The following is a 13,529-nucleotide window of genomic DNA, read 5'->3' as shown; positions in this document are numbered from 1 at the left end:
CGTTTAGCCAACATAAGAACTCGAGGTGGGTTTATGTGTCTGCGGCAAGGCCTGCATGTGGAGGTTGCATCGACGCAGCCAGCGCGCGGGGGGATTTGCTGCTTCATTGTAATTGAAGACAGCGCGCGTGGCTCGCCATTTTTAATGATCCCCATTAGGGTTGGGACAGTCAACAACATTTCTGACAGTTTAGCAAAAAATGTTCGTCAATAGCATCCACTTTTTTTTTTTAGCATTATTTACATTTACATTTAAGTCATTTAGCAGACGCTCTTATCCAGAGCGACTTACAAATTGGTGCATTGACCTTATGACATCCAGTAGAACAGTCACTTTACAATAGTGCATCTAAATTTTAAGGGGGGTGAGAGGGATTACTTATCCTATCCTAGGTATTCCTTAAAGAGGTGGGGTTTCAGGTGTCTCCGGAAGGTGGTGATTGACTCCGCTGTCCTGGCGTTATGACAATTCTGATAATTTGTGATGCATAGGATGGAGATTACATATCATTCATCATTACCACAGGTGCATCAGTCCAACTGGTGTTTGGATGAGCAGATTCAGGTCTAGTTGAGGTGCATGGACAAGAGGCCTTCCATTGTAATAGTCATACACTACTACCAGTAGGTTTACATTGGCACCTTGTCATTCTTATAACCATTTGAATTTTAACATCTTACTAAATGTACCTAACTTAACACCAGTGGTTATTCCTGGCCAGGCCCCTTTCCCATCCCAGCTGCTGAATACCATGCACTACTCTTACTTAATGTACATAACTTAGTACCAGAGGTTATTCCTGGTCTGGCCCCTTTCCCATCCCAGCTGCTGAATACCATGCACTACTCCTACTTAATGTACCTAACTTAACACCAGTGGTAAGCACTCCTACTCTGAGATGCAGGACAAACTGACCCCAGAGCAGCACTCTTACTGAGATGCAGGACAAACTGGTCCTAGATGAGCAGCACTCCTACTCTGAGATGCAGGACAAACTGGTCCTAGATGAGCAGCACTCCTACTCTGAGATGCAGGACAAACTGACCCCAGAGCAGCACTCCTAATGAGATGCAGGACAGACTGATCTGAGATCAGCACTCCTACTGAGATGCAGGACAAACTAATTTATAGAGCATCACTCCTACTGAGATGCAGGACAGACTCTTCTGGGGACAAAAAATGTAGTTTTTTACAGCTTTTTCCTTTTGTTACATGTACAGTACCAGTCAAAAGTTCAGACATACCTACTCATTCAAGGGTTTTTCTTTATTTTACTATTATTTTACTATATTGTAGGAGAATAGTGAAGACATCAAAACTATGAAATAACATATGGAATCATGTAATTACCCAAAAAAAGTGTTAAAATATATTTGTTTATGTTTGAGATTCTCCAAAGTAGCCATCCTTTGGGCTGATGAGTCCATATTTTCATAACCCCCCCCAACTACTCTTTAAATCCCGCCCCCCCCAACTACTCTCAGTCCATGCAGGTAGATTTTTGGCATTGGTGGGTCAGAGGTCAAGGCTCCAGTGTGACCATTCCACCTGCATTTGTGAGTAAAAAAAAATAGTGACGTTTTATCACATTTATAGCTAAATAAATGCTGCAGTAGCTGTTTTTAACATATTTCTGCTGGGTTAAAAAAGAAAAAAAAAAGCAATTAAATTAATCACAGATTTTTTTAAAATCTACCTGCTAAGGTGGCTGGTGGGTCCAAAAAGTACATTTCATTCCCGATCCCACCTATCTGTCAACAGCCCTCTTGTGATTTCCAGGCGCCATGTATTTTTCAACTGCTGTGAGGTTTCATATACATTTTGAACCTGAGGTTAATGATCAATATTTTTACTAAAGGGAATATGTTGTTGATTTATGGGTTTTCCGACTCTCCCAACAGCGCTATTTGTCGGGTTAATTTTTTAGATTAATGTTGATATTTTTCATCCTTCAACCTGTGGCCACAAACAAGCTACATGGAGGCAATACCAAAATAAGTGATCTAATGCTTTAACTTTTCATAGCAAAACCCATTGTCCCATTCCCTGCATAGTGCTGCCTTTGGGTCTACCCCATGTGACCTGGTCATTGTCCCATTCCCTGCATAGTGCTGCCTTTGGGTCTACCCCATATGACCTGGTCATTGTCCCATTTCCTGTATAGTGCTGCCTTTGGGTCTTCCCTATGTGACCTGGTCAAACCTGTTGTCCCATTCCCTGCATAGTGCACTGCCTTTGGGTCTACCCTATGTGACCAAATCAAATGTATTTATATAGCCCTTCGTACATCAGCTGATATCTCAAAGTGCTGTACAGAAACACAGCCTAAAACCCCAAACAGCAAGCAATGCAGGTGTAGAAGCACGGTGGCTAGGAAAAACTCCCTAGAAAGTCAGGAACCTAAGAAGAAACCAAGAGGGGAATCAGGCTAATTGCTAGTGGCCAGTCCTCTTCTGGCCGTGCCAGGTGGAGATTATAACAGAACATGGCCAAGATGTTCAAATGTTCATAAATTACCAGCATGGTCCAATAATAACAAGGCAGAACAGTTGAAACTGGAGCAGCAGCATGGCCAGGTGGACTGGGGACAGCAAGGAGTCATCATGTCAGGTAGAACTGAGGCATGGTCCTAGGGCTCAGGTCCTCAGAGAGAGAGAATTACAGAGAGCACACTTAAATTCACACAGGACACCAAATAGGACAGGAGAAGTACTCCAGATATAACAAACTGACCCTAGCCCCCCGACACGTAAACTACTGCAGCATAAATACTGGAGGCTGAGACAGGAGGGCTCAGGAGACACTGTGGCACCATCTGAGGACACCCCTGGACAGGGCCAAACAGGAAGGATATAACCCCACCCACTTTGCCAAAGCACAGCCCCCACACCACTAGAGGGATCTCTTCAACCACCAATTTACCATCCTGAGACAAGGCTGAGTATAGCCCACAAAGATCTCCGCCATGGCACAACCCAAGGGGGGGGCGCCAACCCAAACAGGCTGACCACAACAGTGAATCAACCCACTCAGGTGACTCACCCCTCCCAGGGACGGTATGAGAGAGCCCCAGTAAGCCAGTGACTCAGCCCCTGTAATAGGGTTACAGGCAGAGAATCCCAGTGGAAAGAGGGGACCCGGCCAGGCAGAGACAGCAAGGGCGGTTCGTTGCTCCAGAGCCTTTCCGTTCACCTTCCCACTCCTGGGCCAGACTACACTCAATCATATGACCCACTGAAGAGATGAGTCTTCAGCAAAGACTTAAAGGTTGAGACCGAGTTTGCGTCTCTGACATGGGTAGGCAGACCATTCCATAAAAATGGAGCTCTATAGGAGAAATGGGAATGGTGACCTGGTCAAACCTATTGTCCCATTCCCTGTATAGTGCTGCCTTAGGGTCTACCCTATGTGACCTGGTCAAACCTATTGTCCCATTCCCTGTATAGTGCTGCCTTTGCGTCTACCCCATGTGACCTCGTCAAACCTATTGTCCCATTCCCTGTATAGTGCTGCCTTTGGGTCTACCCTATGTGACCTGGTCATTGTCCCATTCCCTGTATAGTGCTGCCTTTGGGTCTACCCTATTGGCCCATTCCCTGTATAGTGCTGCCTTTGGGTCTACCCTATTGGCCCATTCCCTGTATAGTGCTGCCTTTGGGTCTACCCCATGTGACCTGGTCAAACGTATTTCTCCTTTTACTGTGGTGCTGCCTTTGGGTCTACCCCATGTGACCTGGTCAAACGTATGGCTCCTTTTACTGTGGTGCTGCCTTTGGGTCTACCCTATTGGCCCATTCCCTGTATAGTGCTGCCTTTGGGTCTACCCTATTGGCCCATTCCCTGTATAGTGCTGCCTTTGGGTCTACCCCATGTGACCTGGTCAAACGTATTTCTCCTTTTACTGTGGTGCTGCCTTTGGGTCTACCCCATGTGACCTGGTCAAACGTAATTGCTCCTTTTACTGTGGTGCTGCCTTTGGGTCTACCCCATGTGACCTGGTCAAACGTATTTCTCCTTTTACTGTGGTGCTGCCTTTGGGTCTACCCCATGTGACCTGGTCAAACGTATTTCTCCTTTTACTGTGGTGCTGCCTTTGGGTCTACCCCATGTGACCTGGTCAAACGTATTGCTCCTTTTACTGTGGTGCTGCCTTTGGGTCTACCCTATGTGACCTGGTCAAACGTATTGCTCCTTTTACTGTGGTGCTGCGCCACGGCAAAATCATTACCGCCTCACAACAACAACAACAACAACAACAAATATCGAACATTAACAAATATTTCTGCTGAGGCGCATTTTGTAGATATCATTCCACATGTACTTTTCCTCTGCAAACAAAACAAATAAATAATAAGAAAATCTACCAACCCCATAGTATAATATTTTTTATGTATTTACCTTGTCGGCTTGTTGTTCTATGCTAGATACATATTCCTCTCGTGGCTCATCCCTGTTCTCAGTGCCACAGGGAGGGAAACATGCAGTCTGACAAGAAGTTAAGAATGCTTGTGCATTCAATCTCAGAAACGGCAGTTTTAAAGGCTTTTTGTTCAAAAAAGAGAGAAATCCCAGCTTTCCAGTCCTACTTGTATTTATTTCTCATCTCCTAAATATGCGCGAACGTTGCCGTTTTAAACCCAGGATGTTTAGGAGGAACATGTTAACACTGACATGTGCCCAGGGGAGAGAGGGGTGAAATGTAACGTCTGCCAATTGTAGGGTGGCTTGGGGTACAACGTCTCTCTCCTTCCAATTTCATTTCTTTTGGAATGACTTAAAAAATTGTGAGTCAGATAATATTTTTTTGTTGAGAAAGAGTAGTGGAAACCAGGGAAAGTGTTTGTGGGGGGTAGTGACGAAGTGGTTTCTGTAAGAAGTTCAGGCAGGGGGCTTGTTACCCCGGGTGGAGAGTTACCACAAGTTACCTAACAAATAGGCCTACATTATATTCAGTGTTTATGCAAGGTTTTTTTTTGTGACATAAAATTAATCAATATGATAATAACTAGTTAAAAGATTACATATGAGATCTGCGCAGCGGTCTAAGGCACTGCATCTCAGTGCTAGAGGCTATATAGCACGTTTCTGTACAGCACTTTGAGATATCAGCTGATGTACGAAGGGCTATATAAATACATTTGATTTGATATATGGGCGGCAGGGTAGGCTAGTGCGTTTGACTAGTAACCGAAAGGTTGCAAGTTCAAATCCCCGAGCTGACAAGGTACAAATCTGTCGTTCTGCCCCTGAACAGGCAGTTAACCCGCTGTTCCCCAGTAGGCCGTCATTGAAAATAAGAATTTGTTCCAAAATTTTTTTTTTTTTAAATGGCTATATCACTACAGTACCTGGTTCAGTGGTCTAAGAAACTGCATCTCAGTGCTAGAGGCTATTAAAATGGTTATGTTTTTGTCAAACAATATATCTGTTTGTAAATTGACTGCAAATAAGCACAATCTCCAAATTATTTGTAAATATATTTTTATTTTATTTAAGCTTTTATTTAACTAGGCAAGTCAGTTAAGAACAAATTCTTAATTTACAGTGACTGCCTACCCTGGCCAAACCCTCCCGTAACCCGGACGACGCTGGGCAACTGGTGCACCCCCCTATGGGACTTCCAATCACGGCCGGGTGTGATCCAGCCCAGGATTGAACCAGGGTCTGTAGTGACTCCTCTAGCACTGAGATGTAGTGCTTTAGACCGCTGCACCGCCTGAACGGCCACTTGGGAGCCCGGCCCCCTGAACGGCCACTTGGGAGCCCGGCCACCTGAACGGCCACTCGGGAGCCCGGCCCCCTGAACGGCCACTCGGGAGCCCGGCCCCCTGAACGGCCACTCGGCCCCCCCCTGAACCTCGGGAGCCCGGCCCCCTGAACGGCCACTCGGGAGCCCGGCCCCTGAACGGCCACTCGGGAGCCCGGCCCCTGAACGGCCACTCGGGAGCCCGGCCCCCTGAACGGCCACTCGGGAGCCCGGCCCCTGAACGGCCACTGGGAGCCGGCCCCTGAACGGCCACTCGGGCCCGGCCCCTGAGCCCGGCCCCCTGAACGGGCACTCGGGAGCCCGGCCCCCTGAACGGCCACTCGGGAGCCCGGCCCCTGAACGGCCACTCGGGAGCCCGGCCCCTGAACGGCCACTCGGGAGCCCGGCCCCTGAACGGCACTCGGGAGCCCGGCCCCTGAACAGGGCCCGGCCCCCTGAACGGCCACTCGGGAGCCCGGCCCCCTGAACGGCCACTCGGGAGCCCGGCCCCTGAGCCACTCGGCCCCCTGAACGGGCACTCGGGAGCCCCCTGGCCCCCCCTGAACGGGCACTCGGGAGCCCGGCCCCCTGAACGGCCACTCGGGAGCCCGGCCCCTGAACGGCCACTCGGGAGCCCGGCCCCCTGAACGGCCACTCGGGAGCCCGGCCCCCTGAACGGCCACTCGGGAGCCCGGCCCCCTGAACGGCCACTCGGGAGCCCGGCCCCCTGAACGGCCACTCGGGAGCCCGGCCCCCTGAACGGCCACTCGGCTCGTGGCTGAATCTAGTTGAGGATCCCTGGAATAGGGAGTCGTCAGGGACGCAGGCTGAGTGACACGTGTCGTTAGCTGCCTGTAATCCACTTGGAAAAATGAGGCCAGTCTCGTGAGCGTGGCTCACTGGGGCTCCATATACACACACACACACACACACTCAGTACATGCAACCAGGCTCTCTCACACGGACACAGAAGAGATGACACTCATACTGCTAGGGTAGGTAAGGACACACTAATATATATATTTATGAGATGCTTTTCTGTCATTCAAACTGACTGTAGAACTGCTGACCGAGATGAGGTATACTATACTGACTCTCACACTCTTAGTCTGACTCTCAAATGGTACCCTATTCTCTACACCTTCCCTAGGGGCCCTGGTCTAAAGTAGTGCACTATATAGGGAATAGTGTACTATTAGGGTCTGGTCTAAAGTAGTGCACTATATAGGGAATAGTGTACTATTAGGGTCTGGTCTAAAGTAGTGCACTATATAGGGAATAGTGTGCCATTAGGCTCTGGTCTAAAGTAGTGCACTATATAGGGAATAGTGTGCCATTGGGCTCTGGCCTAAAGTAGTGCACTATATAGGGAATAGTGTACCATTGGGCTCTGGTCTAAAGTAGTGCACTATATAGGGAATAGTGTACTATTAGGCTCTGGTCTAAAGAAGTGCACTATATAGGGAATAGTGTACCATTAGGCTCTGGTCTAAAGAAGTGCACTATATAGGGAATAGTGTACCATTAGGTTGTGGTCTAAAGTAGTGCACTATGTAGGGAATAGGGTGCCGTTGGGCTCTGGTCTAAAGTAGTGCACTATATAGGGAATAGTGTACCATTAGGCTCTTGTCTAAAGTAGTGCACTATATAGGGAATAGGGTGCCGTTTGAGATACAGACTTCCTGCGTTGTTCTTCAGTAGACATCTTAGTTGTGATTGATGAGACTAGTCCCGGTCTCTTTGTCTGGGTAATTACCTGCCTGAGTTCCTCCTGTCCCCTTCCTAAAGCAGCTACACAGGCTTGTGTGTGTGTCAGAGGAGCTCACAGCTTAATCCTTCATTGTTACTAATTACCAGACTGCTGTAGTCGACACACAGACACACGGCGGCTGCTGTGACACTGCCTCGGCACTACAGTGTTCTTCCTGATGGTTAAAGATGACCAGACAGCGCATCCTGAATCGGGCCCTGGTTAAAAGTAGTGCACTATATAGGGAATAGGGCCCATAGTGCACTACTTTAGACCAGAGCTCGATGTAGGGAATAGGGAGGCATTTATAGTGCACTACTTTAGACCAGAACTCTATGTAGGGAATAAGGCCCATAGTGCACTACTTTAGACCAGAGCTCTATGTAGGGAATAGGGCCCATAGTGCACTACTTTAGACCAGAGCTCTATGTAGGTAATAGGGCCCATAGTGCACTACTTTAGACCAGAGCTCTATGTAGGGAATAGGGCCCATAGTGCACTACTTTAGACCAGAGCTCTATGTAGGGAATAGGGCCCATAGTGCACTACTTTAGACCAAAGCTCGATGTAGGGAATAGTGCACTACTTTAGACCAGAGCTCTATGTAGGGAATAGGGTCCATTTGCTATTTGGGATGCGAACAGCATGTTTAGATTGCAGGGAAAGGAACTCTGTGTCAGTGTTTTAAACTGACCCAGTCATCATAACTATAACAGATCAGTGTTTTAAACTGACCCAGTCATCATAACCACCTCACAGATCAGTGTTTTAAACTGACCCAGTCATCATAACTATAACAGATCAGTGTTTTAAACTGACCCAGTCATCATAACTATAACAGATCAGTGTTTTAAACTGACCCAGTCATCATAACTACAACAGATCAGTGTTTTAAACTGACCCAGTCATCATAACTATAACAGATCAGTGTTTTAAACTGACCCAGTCATCATAACTATAACAGATCAGTGTTTTAAACTGACCCAGTCATCATAACTATAACAGATCAGTGTTTTAAACTGACCCAGTCATCATAACTATAACAGATCAGTGTTTTAAACTGACCCAGTCATCATAACTATAACAGATCAGTGTTTTAAACTGACCCAGTCATCATAACTATAACAGATCAGTGTTTTAAACTGACCCAGTCATCATAACTATAACAGATCAGTGTTTTAAACTGACCCAGTCATCATAACTATAACAGATCAGTGTTTTAAACTGACCCAGTCATCATAACTATAACAGATCAGTGTTTTAAACTGACCCAGTCATCATAACTATAACAGATCAGTGTTTTAAACTGACCCAGTCATCATCAACTATAACAGATCAGTGTTTTAAACTGACCCAGTCATCATAACTATAACAGATCAGTGTTTTAAACTGACCCAGTCATCATAACTATAACAGATCAGTGTTTTAAACTGACCCAGTCATCATAACTATAACAGATCAGTGTTTTAAACTGACCCAGTCATCATAACTATAACAGATCAGTGTTTTAAACTGACCCAGTCATCATAACTATAACAGATCAGTGTTTTAAACTGACCCAGTCATCATAACTATAACAGATCAGTGTTTTAAACTGACCCAGTCATCATAACTATAACAGATCAGTGTTTTAAACTGACCCAGTCATCATAACTATAACAGATCAGTGTTTTAAACTGACCCAGTCATCATAACTATAACAGATCAGTGTTTTAAACTGACCCAGTCATCATAACTATAACAGATCAGTGTTTTAAACTGACCCAGTCATCATAACTATAACAGATCAGTGTTTTAAACTGACCCAGTCATCATAACATAACTGACCCAGTCATCATAACTATAACAGATCAGTGTTTTAAACTGACCCAGTCATCATAACTATAACAGATCAGTGTTTTAAACTGACCCAGTCATCATAACTATAACAGATCAGTGTTTTAAACTGACCCAGTCATCATAACTATAACAGATCAGTGTTTTAAACTGACCCAGTCATCATAACTATAACAGATCAGTGTTTTAAACTGACCCAGTCATCATAACTATAACAGATCAGTGTTTTAAACTGACCCAGTCATCATAACTATAACAGATCAGTGTTTTAAACTGACCCAGTCATCATAACTATAACAGATCAGTGTTTTAAACTGACCCAGTCATCATAACTATAACAGATCAGTGTTTTAAACTGACCCAGTCATCATAACTATAACAGATCAGTGTTTTAAACTGACCCAGTCATCATAACTATAACAGATCAGTGTTTTAAACTGACCCAGTCATCATAACTATAACAGATCAGTGTTTTAAACTGACCCAGTCATCATAACTATAACAGATCAGTGTTTTAAACTGACCCAGTCATCATAACTATAACAGATCAGTGTTTTAAACTGACCCAGTCATCATAACTATAACAGATCAGTGTTTTAAACTGACCCAGTCATCATAACTATAACAGATCAGTGTTTTAAACTGACCCAGTCATCATAACTATAACAGATCAGTGTTTTAAACTGACCCAGTCATCATAACTATAACAGATCAGTGTTTTAAACTGACCCAGTCATCATAACTATAACAGATCAGTGTTTTAAACTGACCCAGTCATCATAACTATAACAGATCAGTGTTTTAAACTGACCCAGTCATCATAACTATAACAGATCAGTGTTTTAAACTGACCCAGTCATCATAACAGATATAACAGATCAGATGTTTTAAACTGACCCAGTCATCATAACTATAACAGATCAGTGTTTTAAACTGACCCAGTCATCATAACTATAACAGATCAGTGTTTTAAACTGACCCAGTCATCATAACTACAACAGATCAGTGTTTTAAACTGACCCAGTCATCATAACTATAACAGATCAGTGTTTTAAACTGACCCAGTCATCATAACTATAACAGATCAGTGTTTTAAACTGACTGAGTCATCATAACTATAACAGATCCAGTCATCATAACTATAACAGATCAGTGTTTTCATCAAACTGACCCCCAGTCATAACATCAACTATAACAGATCAGTGTTTTAGTGTTTTAAACTGAAACTGACCCAGTCATCATAACTATAACAGATCAGTGTTTTAAACTGACCCAGTCATGAACTCTGAATGAAACTGACCCACAACACAAAGGTGATGTAGCTTGGAAAACAGGTGACTCTGAATGACAACACAATGTGATGTAGCTTGGAAAACAGGTGACTCTGAATGACAACACAAGGTGATGTAGCTTGGAAAACAGGTGACTCTGAATGACAACACAAGGTGATGTAGCTTGGAAAACAGGTGACTCTGAATGACAACACAATTGATGTAGCTTGGAAAACAGGTGACTCTGAATGACAACACAAGGTGATGTAGCTTGGAAAACAGGTGACTCTGAATGACAACACAATGTGATGTAGCTTGGAAAACAGGTGACTGAATGACAACACAAGGTGATGTAGCTTGGAAAACAGGTGACTCTGAATGACAACCAAGGTGATGTAGCTTGGAAAACAGGTGACTCTGAATGACAACACAAGGTGATGTAGCTTGGAAAACAGGTGACTCTGAATGACAACACAAGGTGATGTAGCTTGGAAAACAGGTGACTCTGAATGACAACACAAGGTGATGTAGCTTGGAAAACAGGTGACTCTGAATGACAACACAAGGTGATGTAGCTTGGAAAACAGGTGACTCTGAATGACAACACAAGGTGATGTAGCTTGGAAAACAGGTGACTCTGAATGACAACACAAGGTGATGTAGCTTGGAAAACAGGTGACTCTGAATGACAACACAAGGTGATGTAGCTTGGAAAACAGGTGACTCTGAATGACAACACAAGGTGATGTAGCTTGGAAAACAGGTGACTCTGAATGACAACACAAGGTGATGTAGCTTGGAAAACAGGTGACTCTGAATGACAACACAAGGTGATGTAGCTTGGAAAACAGGTGACTCTGAATGACAACACAAGGTGATGTAGCTTGGAAAACAGGTGACTCTGAATGACAACACAAGGTGATGTAGCTTGGAAAACAGGTGACTCTGAATGACAACACAAGGTGATGTAGCTTGGAAAACAGGTGACTCTGAATGACAACACAAGGTGATGTAGCTTGGAAAACAGGTGACTCTGAATGACAACACAAGGTGATGTAGCTTGGAAAACAGGTGACTCTGAATGACAACACAAGGTGATGGTAGTTTCCTACATCGGGGCTGTTTTCCTAAAGAAGTTAAATCCACCTGGCGTTTTGATTCCTTGACCGTGATACTAACAAGAAATCACCAGGCTGGTGTCTTCCTGCCCTGATATCTCTGTTTATCTGTGTGTGTGTGTGTGTGTGTGTGTGTGTGTGTGTGTGTGTGTGTGTGTGTGTGTGTGTGCAGCTGGGGACACAGACGATCCCCCGAGAATCCCAGCCAACCCGGTGATTAACGGGAACGTTGCCATGGCAGACGGACACAACACAGAGGAGGACATGGAGGATGGTGAGGAGGACTCACCTGCACACACACACACACACACACACACACACACACACACACACACACACACACACACACACACACACACACACACACACACACATGGAGGATGGTGAGGAGGACACACCTGCACACACACACACACACACAACACAGAGGAGGACATGGAGGATGGTGAGGAGGACTCACCTGCACCACCTCACTGACGGATGTACACACACAGCACGGACGGACACACAGGACACACACACACACACACACACACACACACACACACACACACACACACACACACACACTGGACACACACCTGCACACGGACACAACACAGAGGAGGACATGGAGGATGGTGAGGAGGACTCACCTGCACACACACACACACACACACACACACGGACACAACACAGAGGAGGACATGGAGGATGGTGAGGACTCACCTGCACACACATACACACACACGGACACAACACAGAGGAGGACATGGAGGATGGTGAGGAGGACACCTGGTCGCACTGAAGATCACCACAGCGCACAACACACACACACACACACACACACACAACACACAGGACACACACACACACACACACACACACACACACACACACACACACACACACACACACACACACACACACACACACACACACACACACACACACACACACACACACACACACACACACACACACACACACAACACAGAGGAGGACATGTCCTGTGGACAGGAGGACTCACTCACGGTGTCACACACACACACACACACCACACACACACACACATGACAGAGGAGGACATGGAGGATGGTGAGGAGGACTGACACACACACACACCACACACACACACATGACAGAGGTCATGGGGGGTGAGGAGGACACACACACACAGCCTCCACACACAACACACATGGACACACACACACACACACACACACCCTGATGGACCCACCCTGCCCCTCCTCTCTGTATGTAGATACCAGCTGGCGTTCGGAGGCGACATGTCGTTTTGTGGTGGAGAGGTTCAGTCGGCTGAGTGAGTCTGTTCTCAGCCCGTCCTGCTTCGTCAGGAACCTGCCCTGGAAGATCATGGTGATGCCTCGCTTCTACCCAGACCGGCCGCACCAGAAGAGTGTTGGCTTCTTCCTGCAGTGCAACGAGACTCCGACTCCACGTAAGTCACGTGATGCATATATCACACACACACACACACACACACACACACACACACACACACACACACACACATTGGGGATCTGAACCCCTGCCTCCATGTTTCGTTACATGACAGACCTCACGGGGGTTCTGAACCCCGGTCCTCCATGGACGTTACATGACAGAGGTCATGGGGGGGATCTGAACCCCGGCCTCCATGGACGTTACATGACAGAGGTCATGGGGGGGATCTGAACCCCTGCCTCCATGGACGTTACATGACAGAGGTCATGGGGGGGATCTGAACCCCTGCCTCCATGGACGTTACATGACAGAGGTCATGGGGGGGGGGGGGGGGGGGGGTCTGAACCCCTGCCTCCATGGAC

The 13,529-nt window shown here is 46.1% G+C and overlaps 1 pseudogene; it reads left to right on the top strand.

The window, feature by feature from the left end:
• LOC124020926 overlaps window positions 1-13,529 on the top strand; it is a 77,914-nt pseudogene that overhangs the window by 2,957 nt on the left and 61,428 nt on the right.

Source organism: Oncorhynchus gorbuscha, unplaced genomic scaffold (genome assembly GCF_021184085.1).
Source record: "Oncorhynchus gorbuscha isolate QuinsamMale2020 ecotype Even-year unplaced genomic scaffold, OgorEven_v1.0 Un_scaffold_987, whole genome shotgun sequence".
NCBI classification, from domain to species: domain Eukaryota; kingdom Metazoa; phylum Chordata; class Actinopteri; order Salmoniformes; family Salmonidae; genus Oncorhynchus; species Oncorhynchus gorbuscha.
This window is presented reverse-complemented; position numbering and strand designations above follow the sequence as displayed.